Source organism: Camarhynchus parvulus, chromosome 1A, assembly GCF_901933205.1.
Source record: "Camarhynchus parvulus chromosome 1A, STF_HiC, whole genome shotgun sequence".
NCBI lineage: Eukaryota > Metazoa > Chordata > Aves > Passeriformes > Thraupidae > Camarhynchus > Camarhynchus parvulus.
This window is the reverse complement of record NC_044586.1, coordinates 62,266,984-62,279,305: the sequence shown is the minus strand read 5'-3', so window position 1 is coordinate 62,279,305 and position 12,322 is coordinate 62,266,984. Positions and strand designations below refer to the sequence as shown.

At 43.1% G+C, this 12,322-nt stretch overlaps 1 protein-coding gene across 3 annotated transcripts in view; it reads left to right on the top strand.

Annotated features, from left to right (window-relative positions):
- The first annotated feature begins 8,977 nt into the window (after positions 1–8,977).
- Positions 8,978–12,322, top strand: part of SEMA3D (semaphorin 3D) — a 136,957-nt gene continuing 133,612 nt past the window's right edge. The window contains exon 1 of one of the 3 annotated variants that reach the window (XM_030960791.1): positions 8,978–9,181. The gene's annotated coding sequence lies outside the window, so the exon portion shown is untranslated. Of the gene's footprint in view, positions 9,182–9,468; positions 9,624–10,224; positions 11,300–12,322 lie in introns of those variants that run through there. The other 2 variants (XM_030960790.1, XM_030960792.1) reach the window with 2 other exon arrangements.

Genomic DNA, 12,322 nt, shown 5'->3' with positions numbered 1-12,322 from the left:
TATGTGTAAGGGATGAATAAAAATATCAAAGACTGAAGTTCCAAACAGGCTTTGCAGGCCAAGAAAATGGTATTAAAATTCATTCCATAGAAAATAAAAGCAAATAACATTGGGACCAACCTGGGCATTTAGTTCTGTTTCAGAAGTAAAGGCTTGTGAATATTCCTGAGGCAGATTGATCCCTCTTTTTGCAGTGAAACTTCCTAAGGTTTTAGACACATTACTACTCTGGGTTTGTTCATTGATAATAAAGGTGTGAGCCTAAGGTTTATGAAAGTTTTTTGGTAAGCAGGTATCCTTATTGCTCTTTGATGTTGATAGTATTCAGAGTCATGCTCTTGTATTCTGACTTTTGAATTTGGGATGAACCTTTTGCCATCAAGGTCAGAACACTGGATTTCATTCTGACTGAAACCAGAAGAAAGATTTTGATAAGTTAGGCTGACAGCCTTCACAATTTAAATGGTAGAACAGCATTAAACTCCTCCTCAACTTATGCTTGAGTGAGCACCTAATAATGAAACAGCATGAATGTAATTCGTCAGTGATCTCCAAAGTTATATATTAGTGTACAATTTAAATTTAAAAATTCCCTGGTTTATGTTAATGAAAGAATTGAACACAACGTTCATCAACAAAGGCACACACTGCTTTTTAACTTTCTCATGTCAGTAGAATATGTAGGTGAAAAATTCCTCTCTGTTCTTCAAAGCAATTGCCAGTTCAATCCACCTTCAGTTATTTATATAAAAAATGAATATTGGTAAAACATGAGTAGGGTACCATAACTACAGACTTCAGAAAGAGTTAGATCTATTTATCACATATTGTACAAATGTACAAAAAACCCCATTATTTTCCTAGACTACACCAGATTTTAATCAGAAACTATCAACTGACCATCAAAGGTGATAAGAAGAATGGCACTATACAGACAAACATCCCCTGTGGGTTAGTTTTGGGTGAGAGTCACCTCACCTGACTTGACATATCTGCAGATTAAAGTTCAGACAATGAACTAGTCACCATGCTCTGCCTTTGGGGGCCTTCCCCAAAGGACAAGTCATCTGACCTTCCTAGAGCAGGATCACGTATTCTTTGGAGGTGCCTGTTTCCCTTCTTGGACTAATTGGGAGTCTCAGGTGACTGGATCATAATTAATGTCTTACTTTTGGCTTGTACTTGCATGGTTGATCTTTCTGCATGACCAAGGCACGTCCCAAAGAGAGGAACAGAAGGGGTCACAAGCTGAAAAATGGGAAGAGAAGAAACAAAAGTGTACTTTTACCAGTATTTTTTAAATGCCTTATTTAATGAAAATATTCCTCCTTTATCTTATTTTTGGTCTTCTCTAGAAGAGGCTGCTGTAATACAGAGGGATTCTGGCAGCAATCCTCAGTGTTACAAGATACATCTTGGAAGAATGTAGGAAGCTGGATCAGCCTCTGTCCCTTGGTCACATAAGTTACAGCTCAGTTATATATTTGAGCTTTTTATGGCCTTGCAGATGCTTCTATTGTGACCAGTCACTTCATTTGTCTCCCTCATTCTATTTTATTGGTGTTTTATTTTTTTCTATTGAAATAAATTTTTAATCATTTTTTTTTAATTTCTCAACCAAGAACTTCACAAACAGAACAGTGTGATTCTTTGATCCCTTATGGCATCCAAATATAGAATAGATGTAAGTACTTCCATGTAATTACTCCCAGGTAAACTCTAAAGTTATCAGGTATTTTTAGCCTGTTTAGACATAACCCAGAAATCCCTAACATACATCTGGATCTGCTCTGCTTTTCAGTTTTGCCAACAATACATTTATGTCTGGTAAATAGTCTATTGGGTCTCATGTATTCAGAGACCTTCAAGTACCAAAATAATTTGCTGTTGAACCTTTGCCTTCCAAAATCAGGATGATGAAACATACTGCTACAATGGGATTTGCTCTAACACTACCTAAAAATCAGTTATCTTGATAATGATCATGGTTTTTAGCTATGAGAATGATTCCTCCAGAGATTTATCTTCCTTCTAGTTACATGGCTATTTCTCTTCCTCCCAGTTACTCAGTTTAGGACTGGCACTTTTTCTTCTGTATCTGTTCTAGCTCAACCTGAGGTTGAAGGTTGAACTTGGGGATCATCCACTGAAATTCCTGAGTCAAGTCACAGATAAGTGATCAAATCACAGTTTTGGCCTTAAAGTACTTCTCTACGTAAATGAAGTCTTCTCATGTAACTGACATTAATGTGTGACTGCCAAGTAGCTGAGACTGAAATAACTAGTAAATAAATGAATTTCCTTTTTTTTTCCTACTTCCAATATAATTATTTCACTAGGAAAAAAATTAGCTGATAATATTTTTCTGCGCTGAACAAAACTGTTGAAAAGTACCCAATTTGTAGAAATTGCAGTCTTCCTTTTTAATATAAAGCTCCAGTTTATTTAAGTTTGTCAGTAACCTGAAAGCACCTGGAGCTTTGCACTGACTTGGCAGATGCAGCATCTTTTCACATGTAAATACCCTTGGTGTAAATGTCTGTTTCCAAAAGCACTTTGTGAGTGCAGCAACGGCAGTGCAGCTTCTTTTCTGTGGCCTCAGGTTCTGCTTCCATTGCAATCAAATGTCCCAAGTCTTCATTTACTAAAAGAAGAAAATTTGAAAGAGATAATGTTAAAATCCAGCAAACCAAACCAATTCCTCATTGCAGTTCATGTCTGTAGTTTGCTAAGACAGAAGTTATCTCTCCAAACCAAAATATCAAATGCTGGCTCTTGAATGCACTGGGATCCTTCCCATTTCAGGTCAAGTTACAGTCTTCTCAGCTGATAGAGCCACAGAATATATCAGCATTTTATATAGATGCACATGGTTTCAATGATGCTAAACTTTTTAGATAGTTTTTGGTTGTTGTTGTTATTTTATTTTTTAAACCCTAGCCCTGAAGACTGAATGGCAGCCAGGCATAGCCACATCTAGAAATGCTGCTGATGTAAACTGAATAAAATCTAGTATAAAGCTGAATCAATGATTCATCCTGAAAGTAGAAATATACAAAATCAATTAACAATCTGTGGGTTTAGTTTGAATAAAATAACTTTCCATCAGACTCTGACAGCAATTTTGTTCAACGAGGAGCACCAACATGTGGCAGGTCTGTTTCCAGGTTGTAATGCTGAGATGAATAGCACCTTTCATAACAGAGTCCTCAATAACCTCTGGACTTGATCCTGAAAACACTTTGTATGTAATTATGTTGGCTTCAGCTGTACTACTTCAGGGTGGGTTTCACTCATTTAACATTAGACATTTAGAAGGAGACATGGAGGCTCCCTCTGCAGTCAAGGGAGAGATATGGAAAACACTAAGGAACAGGTTATGCTCCTTGCCTGAAGTATTTTTAATTATTTTTTTAAATGATGGGGTAGCTTATCACAGAGGGAGACTGGCACCAATCTCTGTTTACTGTATAAGGAGCAGCTACAACTCAAAATCTCATTTTTATGCAATTAGCTTATTTGAAAATTTGAGTGCATTTGCTTTTGGTGAGGAAGTCTGAGGTCCTTACAGCAGTCAGCTGAGCTACATATGGATCAGACCAACCTTTACCAATCAGTGCAACATTTACCACTGCATTTAGTGCAAAACTTGTTGGTAATGACTGATGTCTCCTGTGACATGAATGTGGCACTCTACAGGCTGTAGATGCTGCAGAACAATCAGACCTGGACGCACTTGTGATGCAAATGGGAGTAGTGTGCAAGAAGAAACCAGTTCATCAAATGGACCAGAAGCACAGCTGATGGGGTGATGGGCTCATGTGCTATACATCTACATCTGGCCATGTGGGAGGAATGAGTGCTGCTCATGTAACAAGTTCTATTGAATTGTAAATAAATTAAAAATACAAGCAGAAAAAAATACTGGTGATGTTTTCCCAACAGCTCCCCGCAAAATACTTTTCTAATTCAAAATGTAGCTTGCTGTGGATGGTTGAGATACTCAAAATACGATGATGCAGGGATTTTGCTAAGCTTTTGGGATTTGGCTTCCATTCACTGGGATTCAGATGTCTCACTAACCTCCTTTGGCTAGGCTAGGTTTCTTACACAGAGAAACACAAACTTAAATCTTTGAAATTCTCTTCTAGAGCTCTCAAAATCCACAACTTCTATAAATATATGCCTGCCTACATTAGAAGGGGTGATCTTCAAGTTAAGAGCTCCTTTCCTTCAAACCTGTTGAAGATATTTAATAAAAGGATTTAAACAGAATACCAACATAGAACAGAGGAAGCATGTAAACAAACCTGATTTCATCCTTCTGAAAGTGCTGAAAATTCCCATCTTCCAGACAAATTTCATATTGACTTGGCCAGCAGCATACAGTCTTCAGCTACTGACAGCAATCTGTTCTCACTGAGGAGGCTATAACGAATTTAATGTTTAAGAGTTTAAGGGAGGTGATCTTATGATACAATCAAAATAGTTATTTATTGAGGACAGTGAACATGAGCCCACATAATGTATGCTGTAAATCACTAAGGCATGTGGTTCCATTTAACACTATTTTGCTTGAAAAGTGATCACTCAGAGGTAAGGTTTGCCCTAAGTTGGGTAGGAAACAAAAATATTGAAGAATAAGTAATAAATAGGGTGTGTTTTGGACAAAGCTATCTTTTAGAGCCATTTAGAGGAAAGAACATTTCTATCTATAGAACCATTGCTTGGATGTTTGTCTTCTGTTAACCACAAGCACATATTTTCACTGGAAAAATGCGACTTTCAGGCATTCACAAAGATTTGTTCATGCTAAGGATAAACAGAACTAGATATCCTGTGTTCTGAGATAAGAAAATACATGGTACTATTTAATGTAATAGCACTCATGTTTTATTAAAATGAGGGTTTTATAATTCCTATTTCTACAGCCACCACTGAGGGGAAGTGGAGTTCTCTGGACACAGCTGTGAGCTGATTTTGTTCTTACCCTCCCCTGCTTGGTGCTGAAGCCCATAAATCAGTACAGCAGTCATTGCCATTTAGGGAGACCAGGATAGTGCCTTAAACCAATTAGTTCAATGGCTGATTTCAGTGGAAGTAGAAATATAGAAGTTTAATTTATACAAAGCAGGAAAATGAGCTTCAGTTAATTTTTTTTTTCATAGAACTCTGGGCTCTCAGAAGCTGATTTTCTTTCCTACCCTGGACATAAGTGGAAATGCAATGAACTTTTTTTCTCGACATACTATTTGTGATCTGTACACAAAATGTTTATTCTCACCATATTTGGGCCAGATCCCACTATATGCCTGTCAATGTCCTGGCCAGGACAGGGTTAATTTTTGCAGCAGTCGGGAGGGACATGGCCAGGACCCTGGGATTATTGATACCACCTCACAGCCATGCTCAAGGATAGGGTGGGTGGTTTTTATTTTTTTCCAAAGACATAAAATCAGCATTACTGTGCAGGTGTTGCATTATGATTACCAACACTGCAGTAAAGCAGATTCTCCTCTTCCCAAAGTGGTGGAACAGGAAGAGAGCAGAGTCCTTTGTCTTTCTTTGGAGACCCCCAAGGGTTAGCCTAGCTGCATGAGCACAGGGAAATGGACAAACTCTGGCTATTCCTGTGGAGAAAGAGTGCAGAAAAAGAGCCTTTATCTCCTGATGGACTTCAAGGTGGAAATTCAATACCTTACTAGCACTGTTCTTTTTCTTACTCATCCTCTTTAAACCACCTGCCTTCTAGTAACTCTCTGGTATGTGTGTGTGTATATATATGTATATATTTAGTCTTCTCTATGCAGTGCACGAATCAATGAAGGTGCCATTATTGGAAGCGGAAATACGACTTATTGTCTTCAGAGAATATTGATCCAGATTCTCGGACAGCATTTGATTTGAATTTGACTTTATTGCAAGTATGGAACTCAGTCTGCCAATGTGCTTGTACAGTAACCATAGGAATTTAGTGACCCAAGCCTCCCCAAGGAAGCAGATTTGGTGGCTGAGTCACAAACAGGCACTTGAGGCTGACTGGATGAGGTGATTTCTGTATTTCTGTGCCCAGCTGATTGCTCCCTCTTTATCCTTACAAAGGCTGCCCCACTTCTGGATCCTTCACTGCTCATCTGTCTTTCCAGCAGATGAAGGTAAATCAGTTCTGGTCTTTAGTGGCTTTACCTGCCATGTTTAACATTTTCTTGTTTTGTTGGAAGCAAGTGCAGGGATGGATGGTGGGAACAAGCAGGGTAAATCGACATCTTATTCCTTGGGCTTGTAAAGAGTGGGAGGAGGTTCCTCGGAAAATTTTCATAGTTGGAGATGAGTGATGGGACCTTCTCATGAAGGACCTCAGAGTCACCAAATGCAGAGTAGTTCCACTTGAAGTGATTCACTAAGCACAACTTAGCCCAACATTTTGGAAAACAATCCCTCTCCTTAAGAGATTTAGGCAACACCACTGCATTTCATCATGCTGCAGGCATTTCTGTCACTGCTTACAGAAGGAATAATAGCACTCAGCATAAGGATAAACACTTACAGTGTGGCAGCAGGCTGCTGTCTCGTGTTTCTCCCACAGTCTTCACTAAAGGACTGTCTACTTTACCATGACAATTAATTTCACATGAAAATAGTTTTGCCTGAAATATGCCAGTTTTGCCTGAAATATGCCAGTTTTGCATTACAGCGTCTGGACATTGTTCAGATTAATGATCGAGCACAAAATTAAGCAAATGGGAAGTAACAAAAATAGCTGACCTCTCTTCCTCATTTTAGTTATTTATGAAAGATCTGCTTGGTTGTTTATTTAATCCATGCTTGTATTATTGCCTGATGAGAAAACAGAAATGCAGGTATCAACTTCTGCTCTTTCATGAGCCACTCAGCTTTACATGTAATTTGAACAGTTGCTCTGGGCACTGGGTGTGGAATTTGGCCTTAGGGAAGCCCCAAATTAGCTACTAAAGAAAAAAAAAAAAAAGAGAGAGAGAGAAAACCCCTTCACTTTTGAAATTCGTATTTAAAAGGAGCTGTTGCATGCTTCTTCCATCTAATAGTCAGCGTCCTTTCTGCACAAAAATATAATGTCATCATCCTCATCATCATTATAATCATCACATCTTCAAAGCATGGGAAGGAACCTTTCTCTTCCCATGGAAACTTTAGACCATTTCTGTAAATTTGGCAGAAATTCCTATTTCAGGGGGCATTTCCAACACCCTGCTAAGAGCAAATGCAGTCCTGACCAAAAAGATCACTCAAAGAGGTGGCAATAACACGGATGCTGAGAAAGGTAAAATTCCTTCTGAGTCTCCCAGTAAAGCTGTGCTTATCTGCTCTGGGAACTTCTGAGCAGTGGTTTAAAATACAATGCCAAGGAATGCATGGAGTGATCATTTACAATGATGCTGTGCAGATGGCGAATGCCTGCTCAGCCTGTGTCCATGGCATGACCTCGCGTAACCTTGTCCCAGAGCCTTCCCAGCGAGGCTCACAAAAGCGCGCTCGTTCCCTGCTGTCCGCAGAGAAAAGTCATTTTATCGGCTTTCCTTTAGCCAGCCGCCACAAGAGGGCGGATTTTTTCCTGCTTTCATCCACTTCACTTCTATTTCACAAATTCAGTTTTATAACTCTTGAAAGACAAATCTTCTCCTATTTATTCCATATCCCCCCCACTGCTAAAATAAAACCATTTGCAAAGCATTTATTTTTCCCCCCTACATTTCACAGAGTGTGTAGACTTGTTCTGTAAATGAGAAAAGGAAACATTCACGGTGATTTCTTTTTTGCAGGAGTCTGAAATATCTCCAGAACATGAAAAAAACCCGTATTTTGCAGCATATTTTCTTTTTATCAGGGTTCATGTTCTCAGAGTACCTCAACCCCCTATTCTGTAGTTCTAATGTTTGAAAAACACCAAAAAACCCACAAGGATTTTTCTTCCACCAACCTGTTCCTCTTTTTCTATTTCTTGAGCTTCTACAGCTGCAGAAGAGAGTTATCAGCAGAGTGCCTGTGATCTTCACTGAGTGGGAACAAGGTAAATTGCAAGAATTATTCTGCAGAAATTCAAAACACAAACTGGCTCAAATCTGCATCATGCTCATCCCAATTATATTTGTACTAAGCAGCGCCATGTGGGGATTAAAGCAATGGAAATCGTTACCAGTGATAATGATATAAATGTGGAAATTCAGTATAAAATCTTCTTTCATTTTTTTAAAGGCCTTAAACAGCAATAGTCAACAGTCAACCTATCTCCAAATTCCCCCCTTTGTCTTTTGGGAATATAAAACTCATGTAGATAAGTAGAGTCTGTATTTGCATGTGTAGAATTTATAAAAAACAATGTCAGTTTGGTACTGTAGTAACAAACTGTTTAAAAAACATAGGCAAAAAGGTGTAAAGTTGACTTTTGTGAACCTAAAAACCTCCCTCTTATTTAGCTCCTGTCCCTGTATGCCCAGACCACCCATCTGACTTGTGTGTGAATGGTAGGTGAGGATGAAGTTCTGCTGAGGTGAGTTACACGATGGAAACTCCAATATGTTTCTCTGGGCTTCCTTGGTTATTTCACGGGAGCAACAGTCGGGGTCTGTTCCACAACTGAGCTGCCAGCTGAAGCCTTTCAATCTGAGCCCTTCACTGAGGGAAACACAGCTCTTGAAAGAAGCCCAGTGTGTCTTGTCTGGAAGGGTCTGATACTGCCTGTGCCATGTGTGCAGTGGCTCTCAGCCTGCGGCAGGAAGGCTCTTCCTCGGGCAGCCACAGAAGGAAATATGTCGGAGAGAATGGTTTGGTGTGGGGTGGGCTGGTCCAGGAGAGAAATTCTCTCCTAGGAAGTGGTCTGCAGCATGCGAAAGCTGGAGAACCACCAGTGTAGCACATTCCAGGGGCAAAACAAATAAATGCGGATGCAGATGTGACCCTGGCAGCTACAGCTCTGCACACAGGCAAACTCTTAAATGCGCACCAGCCCTGAGCTCCGGGCCACTTATCGTGAGTGTGGCGAGCTGGTTTTGTTTACTCAATCACTCTACAAAGCCAGTTCCGTCCCAGAGGGAATGTGCCATGGGAACACCGTGAGCGGACCTGGGGCTGCTTTAGCCACGTGGATGAGGAGCAGCAGCCGCGCACGGCGATCCCAGAGACAGCTGGGGATGCTCCTGTGCAGGTGTGTGATCCTGCCCTGCCGGAGCGGGCTCTGGCCCAGGGAAGGCACAGGGGCTCGGGGTCCCCGGGTGGGCACAACGCTGCCGCGGTCGGGGTCGGGGTGCGCACCCCGGCACTGCTCGGGAGCCGCCGTCCGGCGGGCCGGGAGCGGGACCTGCGGCGCGCGGGGGGGGGTGTGCCTGCGGCGGCTGACAGACACCCGAACACACAGGCGCACTCTCAGGCGGCAGCCCATTTGCTGGAGGGGTGTGCATGTGCGTGCGAGGGAGTGGAAAGGGGTGGCGGGATGGAGGGAGGGCGGCCGAGGGAAAGTCTGACACTCGGCGCAGAAGGAGCGAGACCCTCCGCTGCCGCCGCCGCCGGGGAGGAGCCGCCGCGCTCGCAACGCCTCCGACACCCGGACCCGGCCCCGCCGCGCTCCGGCCGCTCTCCGGCCCCGGCAGGTACCGGCCGGCCCCGCGGCTCCACGGCCGCTGGGGCACTTTCCGCGCCGCGGGGATGGGGTGGAGGGCGGTGTGGGAAGGTGCCTGCGGTCCCCTGTGCCTGTCCCGGACGCTCCGCTCGCCTCTGGCCCGGGCGCCGCCGGGGCTGCCCCGGCAGGAGCGGAGCGGTGCCGGCACCTGGCGGCCCCCGGGCCACCTGCCCCGCTGTCAGCGGGGAGATGGGGCTGGCTCAGGAAAGGGCTAGGCTCTGCCAGGGGTGGACTTGGGGGTGAAGGGAGAGAAGGAGTTAGTTTTGGGGAGCTGGGCGTAGAGGCTGTGAGATGGGAGAGGAGTTGGTGCGCTCAGCCCGGCACCCCTGCTCCTGCTACTCAGAGGTGGCTCCGGGCTCTGGGAAGGCAGCAGGGCATGGTCAGCCCATGCTCCTCAGCAGAACTGTTGCTTGCTGGTGCGGTGGCAGAATTTCTTCCTTTCTGCACAGTCCTCCAGCATCGCCGTGAGCGCGGCTGCTGAGCGCGACCATCCCCGGGAGCGCAGAGCACCTGGCTGGCCGGCGTGCAGCCGAAAGGAGATCACTCCCTGCTCACAGGGATCATCTCCACTTCACTTTGGGAGTGAAGGAACTCCCAGGCTGGGAAAGCTCCTTGTTTTGCAGCGAATATTGCAAAATGAAAGCTGTTGCTTGTAGAAGGAAAACATTCCTGAGCGCGTTAGGTAATCGGTGACTGTGCTGCGGGAGCACAGAGCAGCCACCTATGTTTCCTCAAAAAGAGCTTCACTTTGATTTGAGTTGGGGCAACTTGGCCAAGAATAATAGAGATAAATGGGACCAGAATCTGAGAAAGCAGCAGTTCACACTGTGTGTGTGTCTCTGACAGAGGCCAGGAAGATGCAGGCAAGCACTTGAAGAATTGTAGCATGTCACTTTCTCTCTTTTACTTGAAAATCTGAGGAACAAGTAAAGAGACGTGATGTTGCTGTTTACCATTTGAAGGTTTTTAATGCTAATGGCACACCACCTCTATACCGTTTTTCAAGTCCTCATTAGTATAATTGATGTGATTTTTCATCTTTGCCTTTCAGTTAGTTTATTTAGGTTATTATGGGCTTGCTCCAGAAAAGCACATCATCTCCTGCAAAGTGTAAGGGCCAAAGTCTTCTGTGAAAGTTGGGTGTGTAAATAGTCTTTTAAAGAGAAATTGGGGTATTTTAATCCATAATTGTAAACCTACTGTCAAACAGAGAGATCCAAATTCTGCAGGTGCCACACCTCTTTTTCTTAACATTTCCAAGACAAGTCTTGCTCTGAGATGTCTCATAAATTGAAGCATTTTCGCCTTGATCAGGCTGAGCAGCTTGGCTTCACTTTTAGTTGAACTTTATTTTGGCTTAGACATCCAGACTAGCCTGAGATCCAGGAACTCAATTCGCTTTCCCTCTCCTTAAGACTGGATTGATCCCGCAGGAATTCTCAGGGTGTGGGCAGCAGAACAGGCTCCCATTAGGTGCAGTGCTGAAGCACTGAGAGTTGTGCTCTAGACCAGTGCTGTGATTCCAAGTCTCCTACAGTCAGTGTGTGGGCTCTGCCCGTTGAGTGCTTTAACCAGAAATGGAAATAGCAGCTTCACCAGTCTCTGCTGTGTCTGAAAATACAAGAATGACTTCTATTACAAAAGCTGGTAAGTGCTTTCAGGACAATAATGCCAAGAAGGGAGAAGTGCCACTCAGTAGTACTGAGTAAGGTGACTGATATGAGAAAGATATTATTTCAAGTTGTATTCCTGCCCTCAGCTTTGTCTTGGTGAATGGCTATGGTCAGATTCCCAGAACACTGATACCTCTTTTTGACCCCACTCCCAAGTACTGGCCTCTGTCTGCTTCTTTCCCAACTGCAGATTCTGCCATCAACCAACCTTCCAAAACACTGTAATTGCTCTGATCTTGCTCTGCTTCCCAATGTTTTGGGTTTTTTTTCTTGTTTTCTGAGAGGTGATGTTTTCACTGCAGATACCACTGTGTTCATTACGCAAATTGTGCTGCAGCCTGGACATTCTATTGGGATTTTGCAATTGAATTAAATGAAACAAGGCCCTGGGGGGAGAGAAGTTTTAATTAAGCTAGAGTGTTAAATGGAAATAGATGCTGTTCATTGGGAAAGATCCCTTTAAATTGTTTGAGGATGCTGCATCTTTGTTACTCAGAGATTAAGTAATGATAATTAAGCAGCTAACCATGTAAACAGCAAGATATTGAAAAGCAAAGGCAAAGGATGAAATGCTCCCAGCGGCACCTGTCCTTATTTTGATCCTAGCAGAAGGGATGTATATGCTCAGCCTCTTTTCCATGTCACAAAACAAGTAGAGGAGTGAATGTCCCACACAGTCAGGATCTTTACAGTTTAACTGGCAGAAAGCCATAAACATTGGAGTCACCCTGTGAGCCTGCTGTTAGCTCAGGGTGGCCAAAATAATGATGTCTTTCTGAATTCTTTTTTAATCCCTGTTCTGCTTTTTCTCTCATTCTTTCTTGCTGTTAAAAACCCAGCAGCTGTAATCTCAGATGTCGCATCACTGTGTGCCACTGACATACTGGTCACCTGCGGATGCAGAGAGCCTGATTCATCATCAGGGAATCAGCTGAATTCCCAGCACATGCCAGGATTTCTTTGGCTAAAACCCCTGGAGCTGGAATTGGCCAGTGAG